Source organism: Triticum aestivum, chromosome 4B, assembly GCF_018294505.1.
Source record: "Triticum aestivum cultivar Chinese Spring chromosome 4B, IWGSC CS RefSeq v2.1, whole genome shotgun sequence".
NCBI lineage: Eukaryota > Viridiplantae > Streptophyta > Magnoliopsida > Poales > Poaceae > Triticum > Triticum aestivum.
This window is the reverse complement of record NC_057804.1, coordinates 56,007,514-56,025,924: the sequence shown is the minus strand read 5'-3', so window position 1 is coordinate 56,025,924 and position 18,411 is coordinate 56,007,514. Positions and strand designations below refer to the sequence as shown.

At 46.3% G+C, this 18,411-nt stretch overlaps 1 pseudogene; it reads right to left on the bottom strand.

Moving 5' to 3' along the window:
* Window positions 1-18,411, bottom strand: part of LOC123089952 (lecithin-cholesterol acyltransferase-like 1) — an 85,241-nt pseudogene that overhangs the window by 38,663 nt on the left and 28,167 nt on the right.

The window sequence follows — 18,411 nt, the reverse complement described above, 5'->3', positions numbered from 1 at the left end:
GAAATTTGAATTGAGGAAATTTTTAAAGCCTCAGAAACCTTCTAAAAATGATCAACATTAAAATCTCCTCAAAGAAGTCCAAGAAAATGTTCCTCTTAGTCTCTGAAAATATTGCAAAGAGGTAGAACTCAAAACAATATTTTTGGTATCTCAGAGTTAATTATTTTGGGCCTTTGAATTAAATAAATAGCTATTTGCATTGGATATATATATTATATATAAATAATACATGTCCAATAATTACTGGAACATTTTATGTGGTTTGGTATATTTTAGTTCTAGCCACATAATTATTTTCAGGATTTTATAAAATGGTTTAGTATTTTTACTAAACCAAAACAAAACAGAACAGAAATAGGAAAAACAGAGAGAGGGAGAGAAGGCCACCTGGGCCACTTACCTGGCGCCACTTACCTGGCCCAGCTCCATCTGGCCGGCCCAGCCCACCTCCTCCCCCTTGTCATCTTCCTCCTCTGCCAGGAGGACGAACAGAGGCGAGGCGTGGCGCGCGCCCGAGAGGCCTCGGCCACCTCCTGCTTCCCCCTGGCCACCTCCTGCTTCCTCCTCGACGCCCGGAGACGCCACGCACCTCCCTGCCTCTCTTCCTCACTCTCCCGCGTCCCCATCCTCTCCCCGGAACACTCCCCCCTCCTCTGTTCTCCTCACCGAGCGGAGCCCGTCGCCGCCGCTTGCTGCTGCCGCGGCCACCGCCTTCCCCTCACCCCTCTGACGTGCCCGAGAGCCCCACCTTCGCCTTCTACGCCTCCTCGACGAGCCAAGCAACCGGGGACGCGCCGTATCGCCGCCATCGACATCATCTTCAACCTCGGGCACCGCCGATCTCCGTCGCCGATATGTCGTCCACAACCCGTCCCCGAGCCCAACGAGACCGCCGACGAACTCGCTGTGAGCTCCACTCCGTTTCCCCTCCTTCGTTTTGCTCGTTTTCGTGCCGTAGCACCCCCGCCCACATTCCCGAGCACCGCCGTCCGCCATGGCCGGGTAGCTCTCCTGACTTGAGCCCCTCTGCTCGAACCCGTGGCACCAGCGCGCTTCTGGTGGCCCGCGGATGCCGTCTGGACCATCAGCTTCTCCCCTAGCGCGCCGCAGCCCCAACCCCGCACATGGCCGAACTCCGGCCGCCGCCATGAGCCCGTTTCCGGCGAACCCCGGCCTCCCTGTGCCCAGTTGCATGCGCCACTAGATGCGCGGGAGCACGGGCTCCCTCTTGGTGCCCTCAGCGCGACCAGCCGCGGGCTGTAGCGCCATCCCGAGAAACTCCGGCGAGGTCCCGCCGTCGCCATGGTCGCCGGCGTCACTAGCTGACGTGGCGCTGTTTTAGTTAGCACTAATGACCACGCTAAACACCCCCACAGCCACTGACAGTGGGCCCTACCCCTGGTCAAACCCCAGTCAGCGCTGGGTTTGACCGGGATTAGCTCCTGTGTCACTGACGTGTGGCCCCCACACGTCAGGTTTGACCTGGGGCGCCCAGTTGACCCTGCTGACGTCACTGTGACGTGGTGCTGACGCCATAATCATTTCTGGATTTAATATTATTCAGGAAATTCCAGAAAATGCCTAAAACTTCTAAAATTCATAGAAATTCAACCGTAACTCCAAATTAAATAATTTATATATGAAAATTTATCAGAAAAATTCAAGGAATCCATCTGTACCATTTTCATGCATGTTAGAACAACTTATAGCTGCTGTTTAGCACAAATCAATTAAATGGCATTTGAATAATCACATATGGAGTTGAATTTGAATCTTGTATTCAAACCAACTTCATTTAATCTGTTGCTAGTTGCATTAGCTCAAAACACATTCATATTGCCATGTCATGAGCATGCATCATATTGTGCATTGCATTGATTGTATTTCTTCTTTGTTGCCGGTATCTGTTCCCTCCCGATAGACGATGTTCCGACGTTGTGATCATTGACACTGATGAAGACTCAATGTTATCTTCAGAAGTGCCAGGCAAGCAAAACCCCCTTGTTCATTCCGATACAATCCCATTCTCTCGCTCCTGCTCTCTTTTACTGCATTAGGACAACAACGATTCATCTGTTACTTGCTGCGGTAGCTGAACCCCTTTATCCTTTGCATGACCTGTCATTCCACAGTAAATAGATGAAACCCACTAGCATGGGTAGGAGTTGTTTGAGCCCTGTTGTGCCTACTCATTCTTGCTTGTTTGTCATGCCTGCTACTGCTTAGAGTTGAGTCAGGTCTGATTCATCGGGGATGAATCAGAGGCGTGTGAACATGTCCTACTGTGTGTGAGCTAAGTGTGTGAACACGTTTTGGTAAAGGTAGCGGTGAGAGGCCATGTAGGAGTACATGGTGGGTTGTCTCATTGCAGCCGTCCTCAGGAACTGAGTTCTGTGTTTGTGATCCATGATTCAGCTACTACCACGCATTGGGCCCGAAACCAATGGACCCTCTCGGCTTCTTGATCACCCTTGTCCTCTGTCCAGGAGTTGCAAGTAGTTTCTGGTGTTTGTAGTATGCTGGAGGCCGTGGGCAGCGCTGACCGTAGGGGTGGGCTGTGATGCGGTAGGCACGTGGCACGGTGTACCGGGCGCCCGTTTGGTGTCTCGGGAACCCTGTTCACATCGTTTGGGGCTGTGAGCGAAACTCCGGCCGGATCTCCTCATGGATGGAACCCGAATAGGCGATAAACCTGGACTAGAGACTTAGGTGATTAGGTAGGTCGTGGCCGACACCCACGTTGGGCTTCCGCTTGAAGGTTGCCGAGTACATGTCGTGTAAACGGCGGTAAGTGGTGAGAGCGTGTGTGAAGAATACACCCCTGCAGGGTTAACCTAATCTATTCGAATAGCCGTGTCCGCGGAAAAGGACTTCTGGGTTGCTTATATCAGTTCATAGACAAGTGAAAGTGGATACTCTAAAATACGCAAGATAAGCGTGAGTGCTATGGATGGCGTTCTCGTAGGGAGACGGGAGTGGATCCATAGTGGTGTATTGATATGGTGAATATGTGGACTCGTGTGCGCCACCTCAAAAGAGTTATTTGCAGTCGTAGTTCAGGATAACCACCGAGTCAAAGCTGGCTTGCTGCAGTTAAACCCCACCATCCCTTTGTTGATAATGATGCATATGTAGATAGTTCTGATGTAAGTCTTGCTGGGTACATTTGTACTCACGTTTGCCTATTTTATGTTTTTGCAGAGAGACTTCGGTCTCACTAGTAGTTTCGCGTGGACTTCGACGTTTAGCTTGTTACCTCAGCTACGATCTTGTGCCTCGGCAGGATTGGTAGATAGTCAGGCTTCTCAGCCTTTTTCATTTATAGATGTCTGTACTCAGACATGTTAAGCTTCCGCATGTGCCTTGATTTGTATGCTCTGAATGTTGGGTCATGAGACCCCTGTTTGTAATATCTCGCTCCTCGGAGCCTATTGAATAAATACTTGAGTCATGGAGTCATGTTGTGATGCCATGTTGTGTTTGCACATATCGAGCATATTGTGTGTATGTTATTGAAATGCTTGGTATGTGTGGGATCTGACTATCTAGTTGTTTATCCTTAGTAGCCTCTCTTACCGGGAAATGTCTCCTAGTGTTTCCACCGAGCCATGGTAGCTTGCTACTGCTCCGGAACACTTAGGCTGGCCGGCATGTGACCTTCTTCGTTCCTGTGTCTGTCCCTTCGGGGAAATGTCACGCGATGAATACCGGAGTCCTGTTAGCCCGCTACAGCCCGGTTCACCGGAGTCCTGCTAGCCCAGTGCTACAGCCTGGATTCACTCGCTGATGACCGACACGTTCGATGCTGGGTCATGGATGCCTGTCCCTGTAAGTCTGTGCCACTTTGGGTTTACGACTAGCCATGTCAGCCCGGGCTCCTTATCATATGGATGCTAGCGACACTGTCATATACGTGTGCCAAAAGGCGCAAACGGTCCCGGGCAAAGGTAAGGCGACACCCGTGGAATACCGTGCGTGAGGCCGCAAAGTGATACGAGGTGTTACATGCTAGATCGATGTGGCATTGAGTCGGGGTCCTGACAAATCCTGTAGAATTCCCTTCACACATGCTTTTTGAAATATTTCCATAACTTGTAATGTTCGTGGCTATTTCGTAGACATTTCGACCTAAAAGAATAGCTTATTGAAATTCAATCTTGATGACTTGAGTCCAATTCCCCCTTGACCGAAAGAAAGAAAGAAAGAAAGAAAGAAAGAAGTGTGCTCTTCATTCCTTGATGACCGGGCGTGCACGTTCCGTAATTTCTGGTTACCCCGGCCATTATGCATGCATGCAACACAAGTTGGTTTATTTTTCTTTTCGTCTTCTTCTTCTTCCAAATCCAGATCTCTCGCTCGCTCGCTGATGAATCGTTACATTCAACCATGCATGCATGCATGCATGATTCAAACCATATGTTAGGCTTTTCGTTCCACCATGCAAAATCTTTTTGTTTTCATGCGCGCGGAGCGGGCGTTTAGGATCGACACTCAAGGAATTGACTCGGCATGTGTCGAATAGCCACATGTGATAATCTCTCTCACTACATGCATGTCTCTTTGACAACGATGATGACATTGACTATCTAAGGCATGACTGTCTAATCATGCCTAAATTTTTAGTAATAGGTGACAATTAAGCTTGACCATTGCCACATTTGTCCCTAGCTAGGGAAGACCCGTCCATGATTCCCTTGCTCTTTACTCCCTCGGTTTCTAAATATAAGGTGTATTAGCTTTTCAAAAAGTCAAATGTTGTGTATGTTCGACCAACTTTACAGCAAAATATATAAAGATTTATAATATTAAATATATAAAATGTAAAAATATAGTTGATGATGAATCTAGTCATAATGATTTGGTATTCTAGATAATGATATTTTTGTCTATAAACTTGGTTAAACTTAGAAAAGTTTGATTTTTTGAAAAAATAATACACCTTATATTGAGGAACGGAGGATGTTCTATTGGTCTTGTAAATTCATGCTTGTTACATGAAAATTTCACAAGAAGGCCTCGTGAATAATCTAGTGCTTCACGGGCCAGCTTACAAGAATAATTACCTTGCCCGATCTATTTTCGTCCAAATGCCCAATCCTTGGCCCCGGTGCACACAGTCTCTCGGATAAGCTTTGTCCCCGGTGCATGTCATTGCCACTAACCCTGATTCATAGCTGTAGGTGCTACCTAAGAGGTGGCGAGCTTACAACTTGACATGAGCGGTGAGCTATCTCAGAAACAATGAACAATAGAAGAGGTGGCGAGCTTGGGGCTTTCAAATGAAGTGCATGGTGGTGTGAAGCTACACCGAACATGACGACAAGCAAACGAAGCTTTGTGACAATGGCGTCGGGAGGTCCACCAAAGACGTAGGGCGTCAGGTAGCCATGTGCCTAAGGAAGGACGGCGCCAGGAGGTCCGCAGGACCCGTAGAAGACCGGGCCTCATGAAGCTCGTTGAGCACCAATCAACTCGGGAGCGCGCCAGGATGTCCGTGTGGGCAAGCTCGTTGTTGTTGGGGTATTGTCGAGTCAAGGTCTAGTTAGATGAAAGGCACGCCTAAAAAATTTGATATGAAAGAAAATAAGCACTACTCCTAAATGGCAACCCCTTGGTCACATGGCAAAAAATAATTTCTATTTTTTGTAGAGAAGAGGCATATATGCCTGATTTTATAAATAAAGCCACACAACAAAGTACTGAAACAACACAAACAAGATCCACCATCACAGGACGTAAGAGAGTACGAGACCAACAACCGCGAAAAAGAATTCTAAAAGCTGCCATTACCAAAAAATCATTTTCACATTTTTTTAGTTTCATGTATTTATAGTAGACTTGTTTTCTAAATTTCTTTTCATCAAATCTATGATACCCCAGAAAGAAATTTACACCGGAGTGGTTGGGAAAGTTTGATAGGTTTTACTGGGCGTGATCCGCGTGAAGTGATGTCTGTGACATCGGATCTAGAAACGATGGGCGGCTGAGATCGATTCCATGGGGGCAATCCATGGGAGGGCCTGATTGACCAATGAGAAGAAGGCAGGCCGAATTATTGCTCAGGTCCAAACCGCCCACACCGGCGCTTCTTTCGAAATACTTTGCCCTCCCGCTCATAACCCTCAAACACCCACCGTGACTCTCAATTCTCGCGCCAAGATATTTGGCGTGTGTCCCGCCCGGCTCTTCGAGATAGTACTCCCTCCGTCCCAAAATTTTTGTCTTGGATTTATCTAGATACGGATGTATCTAACACTAAAATGTGAATAGATACATCCGTATATAGACAAATCTAAGACAAGAATTTTGGGACGGAGGGAGTACTACATTTTGTTCAAACCACCACGGAACTGAAAACCCCCACGCACACACACCAAACGTACCCACGACCCAAGCCCATCCAAACGAGTGAGGTTTTCCTCCTCTCCCACTCAACTCAGTCGCCGCCTCCCTCTCCCCCAATCCCAACCCCAACGGCGGCGATCTTGTCTTCCCCGGCCCCGGCGTCTACCCTCTACCAACCGTCGGCGCCCCTACACTCTCCTTCTCTCCCTCCGCCCCAGATCAACTCGAGCCGCTCAGGCCGCGGCAACCACACACCGACACCGAAGGATCCCTCCTCCCATTTTTTTTCTGTTATCGAATATTAAGAGAAACACCACTACACTAAGAAGAGAAAGGTTCAGGCTACGTGTGATGGACCGTGTCTATGTGATAGGACTGTGACATGGGGTAACAAGCTCATCTCAATTTATCATGTTTACAGATGGTTTTCTAACCATGGGCTAAAGATCAAATGCTATCATGTAGGACCACATCTGGGTAGTTTTGACATCTTCAGATATGAGTGTGTCTATGCAAGTGAATTGGACATTCCCCGTGCGAGATCAAACGACTTGAGCGTTACGTTGGTTCGACCGACCCTCTCGTCAAGTAATATGTTTGCAAGATGAACAAGACATTCGTCGCTCCTGGACAGAGGATGGTATGGATCTTAAAAACCCTACTTCTGACAAATTGTAGTACCCAACTGTGACCAATGCACTTTTTTTTCTAGTACATATATTGTCACTCCACAGAGCTACATCTAATGGACCATCTAAATGCGAGCCAGTCAAGGACATCACAGTCAAACTCAGCACTGAGGGTGTTATGAGACACGTCCGGATGATAATGGGTACAGACAAGAGGGCCACCTTATCAAAGAATTGGCCAGACTTTGCCAAGGCATCAAGGCTCAAAGAGTTTCACATATGCGTCTTTGACTTTGAGATTGACAGGGGGGACACACTCACCATCCATAGGTTTTAAAAAGAGGGTAAGTTACAAAATCACAAGTGCATTATCTATATAGAAATTATGATATGCCGTATATACCTCACGATTTGTTTGCATCAGGATCGTGTGGTGGCGCCTACAAAGTTTATCGACAAGGCAATTGAATAATGAAGCCACCTATTAGTGTGCTTAGTAGCTATGGCTCGGCAGTTGTCTCTCCTTTATTTGCTCGTATTACTCCCTCTCCTATTATCACACTTTTGGTATCGAATTTCATGTCGAGTGGTTGCACTTTTGGTATTGAACTTCATGTCGAGTGGCTATCTTTTGTGGTCTTCTAAACACACCGAAATCGATTCCTCCTTATGATCTCATGCCGATATCGAGCACCACTATGCTCGCTCCTCTAACAATTGAATGTTTTTTCTTCACTTTATTGTTATATGTACGAATGCATATGCTAAATCTGGATTCCTACTAACTTAGCATTATCTGTTTTGACCAAAATATTGAGCCCGGCACCCTTACCTCAAGGCGCGATCCCGATCTAGTAGATATGATAACTGGGAACCGGGGGATCAAGCTACTCACGCTGGGCCAATTGGGTCGTGCGCAAGTGTGCCAGAACGAGATGCTCTCGTTGGACGAGGTGCACAAGGCTTGCAAATGAATGTGATGTTCATTGCTTAAACTACACCATGGTTAACACACATATAACTAATACTCTCTCCCTTCCACAATGTAGTGGGTATGTGCTTCCCGAGATTTAAATTTGACCATAAATTTGACCAACGCGACCGATTGAGGCGGGAGCAAAAATCATATCACAGAATTCATATTTTCGATACGAATTCTGTGATATAATTTTTGCTCCCGCCGCAGTCGGTCGCGTTGGTTAAATTTACGGTCAAACTTGATCTCAGAAAACACGGATGCACTATTTGTGAAAAATGGAGGGAGTATATACCATATATAGAGTTTTGTTGCCAAAATATTTGGGTGTACATCCTATACCAATGACCTTAGGTGGACCCGCCCTTGGTTGTTAGGAGCGGGGACAACAACATGAAATTTGAGGTAGGTGGGAGGAAGAGGTCACCGGAAAGAAAGAGAAAAAAGAGGGGTATAGGAGAGGTCCATTCGGTGGCGAAGCTCGCCAGCGGAAGCCATGACGGACCGGCAGCAAGAAATCATGGGGAGCAGATAAGGCTAAGATGTGTTGTGGAAGAAGACGATAAAAAAACTACAATGTGTCAGCACGATCAAAGCGAAATGCACAGCCTGCATGTGACTGGCCTGTCCGTCGTTTTTTCCATAACGAAAAAGACTATATGCTACTACCTCCGTCCGGGTTTATTGCGCTCCTTTGTATTTTGGGCCAGACTTTAAGCGATAAATAAAAACTACAATGATCGAAGCAAAAGACTTTGAGCGATAAATAAAAACTACAATGATGATCGAAGCAAAACGCACAGCCCGCATGTGACCAACCGGTCTGTCATGAAAACGTTTCCCATAACACAAAAGATTATACGCTACTACCTCCGTCCAGGTTTATTGCGCCCCTTTGTATTTTGGGCTAGACTTTGACCAACTCAACTATATAGACTACTAAAATAGGTAGTATATATTTTAAAATAATAGATTAATGGATTTGTATTTGAAAGAATTTTTTAACAATATAATTCCTGTGACATATAGTTTACATTTCGTTGGTTAAAACTTTTGGTCATACTTTACACCAAAATAAAAGGGGCCTAATAAACCTACCTAGCATATATCGGAAGGAGAAAAAAACGACGAGCAGATAGAATAACTGGTTCATTGTTCAGGCAGGTAAACAAACGGTACATGTATGGCCCCGTATGGCCTGCGGTTACAATGATAAAAGACAAACTAAACTGATAGTAATTAAGATGGCTTCTCTCGAATGCTTTTCATCATCCATCTAATGCTTCATCTCCATCCTTATAGATTCTCTGTTTGCCTTGCTTTGTCACTGGATGAAGACTCTCCGTGTATGAAAACATGTCGAAGATGAAGATATCCTGACCAACATAATCAAAGGACCCAACTCTAGGATTCTTATACCTCAGCTGATCCAGACGACCCACTTCCCTTGCATCTCGACGGGCATCAGCATAGTGGTAAAGACAATTACCACTGCGAATAAGCAAAACATCTTTAGGAAGGACCGATAAAGTTTTGTACAGCTCTGGCTTAGGTAAGATAATAACACGGTGTTGAATCCATTCATGACCGTCAACAGAGTGCAGCATCCATATTACTTGTTTCCCATCAAGGCATTGAGCTAGGCATAGTTCTCCACCTAGCTCAATAAAGTTGAGCTGCTCCCCTTTGCATGACTGAAGTTGAGGATGGCATATGAAACTAAATGTTTCATCTTCTAAACTGAAGCGAAGAACACCTTGTGGGCACCTTTCAACGAGTTCATCCCATACAAGCAAATACAAAGAGCCCTTAAAGTGTGTGACAGTCCCCGGCTCAATTGGCAACGGTGGATCCTCCGCAACACTCCGCCAGGAGTTATCATCACCACCGATAGTAAAGATTTCCATTCCCACACTATAAGTCCTTGTAGAAAAATTTATTGAACGGTAAAAGAAGCGAGCAACCTTGTACTTGCTCGTGCGTGGGTCAAAGCCCAAACTGACAGTCGGGAATTGCCACTCATCCTTTTGGCCATTACGCAGCTTAAGGACATCATGTATTGCTGGGTTGAAGACAAACACCTTGGTGTTGGTCGGGAGCACTACAAGCCCGTCGCAGTGCACCATGTTGTGAACTGACCCAAACTCGCCACGGAAGGTTGTTGAGTGAACAAGGCACGCATTGTCCTGGCCCTCTTGCCATGAGTAGAAGGGGATGTAGTTGGAAAAGGTGGTCGGCCAGGCCTCGCTATCGATCACCTTGTCCAGGATATGTGGGGTGATGAGGAAGGAAGGCTTACGTTCTTGGTTCTTGGCAGATTGTTGGAGATGTGAACCGATGAAGCATGGATGAGAGATGATAGCATGCCAAGTCTTGTTGACGGACTTGAACCTTATGATAGCTTTAACAGGCAGCCGGACAAGAATCTCAAAGACAATCTCGTCAGGTATCACAGGGACCTGCCGGCGCACTCTCCGCTTGTATACCTTCTGTATTTCTGGGATTGTTTTCAAGCTCACAGCCATCACAGCCTTCGTTGCGTCCTAAATGCACCAACAAGACAATGTTAATCTGGGTGAGAAACTATGTCTATAGATATCGATGTGCGTGCATATATATTGAGCACAATCAGGTAGGTGCTCTGTCGATAGACATGAGAACATATTCGGACTACCGGTTCCCAAACCGACCAGGACACCAGGCGGTCGACAACTCGGAAAGATCCGGACACCAGGCAGGTAATCTGCTGTTTGACATGAAAACGGATCCGACTGCCGGTTCCAGACCGACTCGACAACTCCGCCGGCCAGCGGAAAGAGTAGCTTTTTTTCGACAAGAGATAATTTATGTTTTTGAGTGACAAAAAAAAATAGTACTCCATCATTCATGGGACGGATATGTCCCAAAAGAATCCACTATGGAGCAAAGTAGAAGTGAAACACGAAGTAACTTACATCATCAGGCCCACCGTACAAGGCCACTTGAAGCCCGCGCTGCCAAAACCTAACATGAGAGGACAAGCCCATTCACTCAAAGCAATCGGTGGACATTGGACCTTGGTTCCCTCTTTGCGCTCGCAAATGGTTATTTTCAAGAAAGCTATGGCCAGATCTAGATCTGGCACTTGCTCTCCATGTATCACAGGATCTCGCGCAAAAGGGTAGGAACCGGGGATAACTCCAAAGCGAATAGCCGGATGCCGGTGGAAGCGTGTGAAATAAGGCGGTGGCGTAGGGGCGGGCTGGGGAAGCGTTGGCAGAAGGCGGCGGCCAGGCGGGAAGGGTTGGAGAAGGCGGCGGCGGGGGGAAGGGTTGGAGAAGGCGGCGTAGAAAGGGGTTGGAATTAGGTTTTTTCATTTTAATTAGGGTAGGAGTAAATCTGAGAGTGGGTGGGCAACCGAACCAAACCTGAACTGAACCCACGTGCTGACATTTCAGAAACCAAACCAAACTGAACCCACGTAATTGGCATTGGCGCCCAGCCCAAACTATACCATATGACAGATTCACCAAAACCAAACTAACCGATTCTAGAAACTAAGGTTGTAGCCTATGGTTCTAGATCAGTTCCCCACCCATACATGTAAAGTATCAGTATATGTACAATCAGAACAAGAATGCACTTGACAGTTAAAATTTCATTCAGCCTATGGTTCTATTTCTTCACTATTACAGGAATTTGCAAAGGATGTCCAGTAGATTGTAAAATTCATGCGTTTAGTGCCATACTAACATGTTAATTACAGTAACTCCAAATCCTAATCAAGCAGAAGCAACTAATAGCAATTCTCTGTTCTTGAAACAGCAACCCATGAACATTAACCAAATGCCTGCTACTTGTGTTGTTCATGAACAGCAACCCATGTACCTTAGTTTGTACTCCCTCTGTAAACAAATATAAGTTGTAATTTACAAAGTGGTCTACTGCACTGAATAATCAAGATACCACCGAGATCTACTTCGGGTTGACTTCCAAAGAACAGGAATTTCTGGAGTAAAATGAGAGAGGAAGGGAGGGGGGAGGGGGATTTGGAGGAAGTGACCTTGAGGAGGCGCTCGCGGGCTTGTTGTAGCCTTGTAGATGAGCGGGACGGCGCGGGCGCTGCCGGCCTCGACGAACTTGACTTAGGAAGCGCCGATGTAGGAGGTGGAGGTGTCGTCGCCCTGCTGCGCCGTAGGAGGATCTGATCCTCCAGGCCGCGCTGTTGCCCCTCGCCCGGGTGTGTGACGATGACGGGGCTGCGATAGACGGCTGGGTCAGCCGGCGCGACGCTGGCCCCGGCGCGCGCCAGCCGGGTGATGCACGGCGCACCCGACGAGGACGTCGAGGAGGGGGCGAGGAAGCGAGCTGGAGGAGGAGGGGGCGCACTGATCTGTGAGGGGAGGGGTAGGGGAGAGGGAGAGGGCGTAGGCCGACGAGGTGTGAGGGAGACGAGGCGGTGGTTGGCAGCCGGTGGCGGCGGCGGCGGCGGTGGAGAGCTCGGCCGCTCGGGAACGAGTAGGTTTAGCTCGACGCCTCGACCCCTCGATGGGGATTTTTTTTTCTCAGAGCATCTCCACCAGCCGCGCTAAATTAGCGTCGCGCCGCAAATTAGGCCGTTTTAGCGCGCGCAACGCGGCGGGTCGCTCCAGCGGACGCGCAAAAACCGCGTGCGCGCTATAATGAGTTGAGCGCGCGGTCGAATACGCTATCCCGCGCGGTGTATTTGGGGCGCCCGCTTCCGCGCGCCGCACATTCGAGCGCTCGCGCCGCACTCTCTCCTCTCCGCCTCCTATGACCCGCGCGTGCTGGCGCCGGCGAACTTCGCCATGGACGCACGCGTCGGCACCCCGCTCACCCCATTGTACAGCCGCGACCCCTCCCCCCCTCCCCGCCGCCGTCGGAAACCCTAGCGCGGGGAGCGTTGGCGTCGCCATCGCCGGAGCTCCGCCGAGCGTCGGCCTCGCGCGCAGCCTCTTCTTGCCGCCGCAGATGACCACGTTGACGGGGGGCGTCGCGCCGGCGCCGTCCCGTGCCGCCGCCGCACCCTCGAAGCTCCCCAATGCGGCGCGGCCGAAGAAGGGCAAGACATCCGCGAAGAAGAACAAGGCGGCGGACGGCTCCGGCAGCTCGAAGGCGAGGGGAAAGAAGCTTGCAGGGCGTTTGACGGGCGCGGCGGCTATAGCTCCGGCGAGCTCACTCGTTGAGCCGGCCACCGACGCGCACCATGTGTTTGACGAAATGCCCCCAAGGTAAAAAAAATCCATCTTTTATTTTTTTTTGTTATTTTTTCAATGCATCATCATATAGATAGCTTATTTGCATTGTTCAAAAAACTTTGTAGTCTCAATGATGATGCATACATGTCAACTATGGGTGTTGGGTCCAAAAATTCGCATCGGTCTCAAACCAATGACATCCATTTCGAAGACCGTGAGTTTGAGGTGGACGAGGAGGGTGAGGGCATTGTCGACGCGTCGAAAGGAAGAGCGGGCAATTACACCACCAACGATGACAAGTTACTATGCAATACTTGGTTGCAAGTGTCGAGGGATCCATCCGTTGGAGGTGATCAAAGTAGAGATGCTAATTGGGGGCGAATGAAAGAACACTTTGATGCTAACAACGTGAGTGGAATTGACCGCTCCGAGAGATCACTTCGGTCCCGATGGTCAACAATCAACTCGGATTGTCAAAAGTGGGCGGCCGCACAAAAGGCAGTTGACAAGATTAACCCAAGTGGAACAAATGAGGATGATAGAGTAAGTGGCATCTCATACATGTTCATCATACTTGTTTTTGGTGTCCGAAGTGCTAACTTGTTTTGTTTTTCTTGTAATACAACATTGCACAAAACTTGTTCAAAGAAGAGACGAGGACAACCAAGAAGGGGAAGATCAATAAAGGAAGGATCTTCACATTGCCTCATTGCTATGAAGTGTTGAAGGATGATGAGAAATGGAAGAAGCGTGATGGTTTGGATGATTTGCATTTGAGCAACAAACGCAAGCAAACAATTGAGTTGAATGATGATGAGGAGGAGGAAGAGGATGATGCATCAAGTGATGACGGCAAGAGAAGCCCCACACCCAACTCGGTTTCATACTCAAAGCCAAAACGACCGGATGGGTGCAAGAAAGACAAAACCGAAAAGAAGAAGAGGAAAGGAGATGATGAGCTAAAAAATGCTATGGAAGCTATTGTGAAGGCAAGAAAAGAAGCCAACGAGGTGAGGAAAATGGCAAGGAACCAAGATGGTGCGGCCGAGGAGAGAAGGGTGGCCGCCGAGGAGAGGAAAGTGGCATTGGAGCAGAGGAAGGTGGGCATGGAGGAACGAGCTAAGTTGTTGGAATGGGAGAAGCACTTGTTCTTCTTGGACACATCTTTGTTCAATGATGCGTAAAAGGAATATGTCAACCTTGCCCGTGAAGAAGTCTTGATCCAAAAAAGAGCCATGATCCGCGCAATGGGTGGCGATGGCCTTGGCGGCATGGGTGGTGGTGGCCTTGGCGGCATGGGTGGCGGTGGCCTTGGCGGCATGGGTGGCATGGGTGGCTTCGAAGCCATGGGAGGCATGGGTGCACCTACGATTGCCATGGGAGGCATGGGTGGCTTTGGAGCACCATCCGACGCTATGGCTGCCATGGGAGGTGCTACCTCTTGAGCACTGCGTTGGATTTCCCCAAAGAGGAGAGGATGATGCAGTAAAGTAGCGTAAGTATTTCCCTCAGTTTTTGGGAACCAAGGTATCAATCCAGTAGGAGATCACGCACGAGTCCCTCGTACCTGCACAAAACGATAGCTACTCGCAACCAACGCGATTAGGGATTGTCAAACCCTTCACGGTCACTTACGAGAGTGAGATCTGAAAGAGATGGTAAATAATATTTTTGGTATTTTTGATATAGAGATGCAAAGTGAAAAGTAAAAGGCAAAGTAAAAACAAAGCAAGTATTAAAGTAATGGAGATTGATATGATGTGAATAGACCCGGGGGCCATAGGTTTCACTAGTGGCTTCTCTCAAGAGCATAAGTATTCTACAGTGGGTGAACAAATTATTGTTGAGCAATTGATAGAATTGAGCATAGTTATGAGTATATCTACGTATGATCATGTGTATAGGCATCACGTCCGAGACAAGTAAACCGAAACGATTTTGCATCTACTACTATTACTCCACTCATTGACCGCTATCCAGGATGCATCTAGAGTATTAAGTTAAAAACAGAGTAACGCCTTAAGCAAGATGACATGATGTAGAGGGATAAATTCATGCAATATGATAAAAACCCCATCTTGTTATCCTTGATGGCAACAATACAATACGTGCCTTGCTGTCCCTACTGTCACTGGGAAAGGACACCGCAAGATTGAACCCAAAGCTAAACACTTCTCCCATTGCCAGAACTACCAATCTAGTTGGCCAAACCAAATGGATAATTCGAAGAGACTTGCAAAGATAACTCAATCATACATAAAATAATTCAGAAAAGATTCAAATATTATTCATAGATAAGCTGGATCATAAACCCACAATTCATCGGTCTCAACAAACACACTGCAAAAAGAAGATTACATCGAATAGATCTCCACAAGAGAGGGGACAACATTGTATTGAGATCCAAAAAGAGAGAAGAAGCCATCTACCTACTAACTATGGATCCGAAGGTCTGAGGTAAACTACTCACACTTCATCGAAGAGGCTATGGTGTTGATGTAGAAGCCCTCCATGGTGGATGCCCCCTCCGGCGGAGCTCCGGAACAGGCCCCAAGATGGGATCCCATGGATATGGAAGGTTGCGGCGGTGGAATTAGGTTTTTGGCTCCGTATTTGATCTGTCGGGGGTATGTAGGTATATATAGGAGGAAGGAGTATGTCGGTGGAGCAACAGGGGCCCGCGAGGTAGGGGGGCGCGCCCAGGGGAGGGCGCGCCCCCACCCTCGTGACCGCCTCGGTTGTTCCTTGGAGCAGGGTCCAAGTCTCCTGGATCATGTTCGGTGAGAAAATCACGTTCCCGAAGGTTTCATTCCGTTTGGACTCCGTTTGATATTCTGTTTCTTCGAAACACTGAAATAGGCAAAAAACAACAATTCTGGGGGCCTCCGGTTAATAGGTTAGTCCCAAAAATAATATAAAAGTGGAAAATAAAGCTCAATATAGTCCAAAACAGTAGATAAAGTAGCATGGAGCAATCAAAAATTATAGATACGTTGGAGACATATCAGGCATCCCCAAGCTTAATTCCTGCTCGTCCTCGAGTAGGTAAATGATAAAAAAGAATTTTTGATGCGGAGTGATGCTTTGGCATAATTTCAATGTAAATCTTCTTAATTGTAGTATGAATATTTAAATCCGAAAGATTCAAGACAAAAGTTCATATTGACATAAAAGTAATAATACATCAAGCATACTAATCAAAGCAATCATGTCTTCTCAAAAAAGCATGGCTAAAGAAAGTTATCCCTAGAAAATCATATAGTCTGGCTAAGCTATATCTTCATCACATAAAGTATTTAATCATGCACAACCCCGATGATAAGCCAAGCAATTGTTTCATACTTTAGTAATCTCAAACTCTTTCAACTTTCACGCAATACATGAGCGTGAGCCATGGACATAACACTATATGTGGAATAGAATGGTGGTTGTGAAGAAGACAAAAAGGAGAAGATAGTCTCACATCAACTAGGCATATCAACGGGCTATGGAGATGCCCATTAATAGATATCAATGTGAGTGAGTAGGGATTGCCATGCAACGGATGCACTAGAGCTATAAATATATGAAAGCTCAACAAAAGAAACTAAGTGGGTGTGCATCCAACTTGCTTGCTCACGAAGACCTAGGGCACTTTTGAGGAAGCCCATCATTGAAATATACAAGCCAAGTTCCATAATGAAAAATTCCCACTAGTATATGAAAGTGACAACATATGAGACTCTCTATCATGAAGATCATGGTGCTACTTTGAAGCACAAGTGTGGTAAAAGGATAGTAGCATTGTCCCTTCTCTCTTTTTCTCTCATATTTTTTTATTTGGGCCTTTCCCTTTTTTATGGCCTCTTTTTTTTATTTTATTTTTTTGTCCGGAAACTAGAACAAGGTATGACTCTATATGAATGCCTCCGGCGGTGTACCGGGATATGCAATGAATCAAGAGTGACATGTATGAAAGAATTATGAATGGTGGCTTTGCCACAAATATAATGTCAACTACATGTTCATGCAAAAAACAATATGACAAAAGTAATGTGTGTCATATGAACGGAATGGTGGAAAGTTGCATGGCAATATATCTCAGAATGGCTATGAAAATGCCATGATAGGTAGGTATGGTGGATGTTTTGAGGAAGGTATACGTTGGGTGTATGATACCGACGAAAAGTGCTCGGTATTAGAGAGGCTAGCAATGGTGGAAGGGTGAAAGGGTGCGTATAATCCATGGACTCAACATTAATCAAAAGAACTCATGCACTTGTTGCAAAAATTTAGAAGTCATCAAAAGCCAAAGCACTACACACATGCTCCTAGGAGGATAGATTGGTAGGAAAAGATCATCGCTCGTCCCCGACCGCCACTCATAAGGAAGACAATCAATAAATAAAATTATGCTCCAACTTCATCACAAAGCGGTTCACCATGCGTGCATGCTACAGGAATCACAAACTTCAACACAAGCATTCTTTAAATTCATAATCACCCCAACTAGCATTGCTTTGATATTATCACCTCCATATCTCAAAACAATTATCAAGCATCAAACTTATCTTGGTATTCAACGTACTCAAAAGAAAGTTTCACATATCTTGAATACCAAGTATATTAATATTAAGCAAATTACCATGCTATTAACGACTCTCAAAAATAATCTAAGTGAAGCATGAGAGATCAATAGTTTCTTTAAAACAAATCCCCCACCGTGATCTAAAAGATCTAAGTGAGGCACTAGAGCAAAAATTATCACGCTCAAAAGGTATAAGTGAAGCACTATGAGCAAAACTATCAAGCTCAAAAGATATAATTAGCCATAGATTCATTGAAATAAGCAAACAACACACGAAAAACAGAATCTGTCAAAAACAGAACAGTCTGTAGCAATATGTAACTAACGCAAACTTCTGGAACTCTAAAAATTCTACCAAAATAGGGCGTACTGGAAAATTTGTTTATTGATCATCAGCAAAAAGAATCAATGCAAAAGCACGTTTCTGGGATTTATTAAATTTGTTTTCGTGAGCGCAAAGTTTCTGTTTTTCAGCAGAATCAAATCAACTATCATCGTAGGTTATCCTATAGGTTCTACTTGGCACAAACACTAACTAAAACATAAAACCACATCTAACCAAAGGCTAGATGGATTATTTATTCCTAAACATAATAAAAAACAAAAAACAAAAAATAAAATTGGGTTGCCTCCCAATAAGCGCTATCGTTTAACGCCCCTAGCTACACTACACCATGATACTACATTACCTACAGA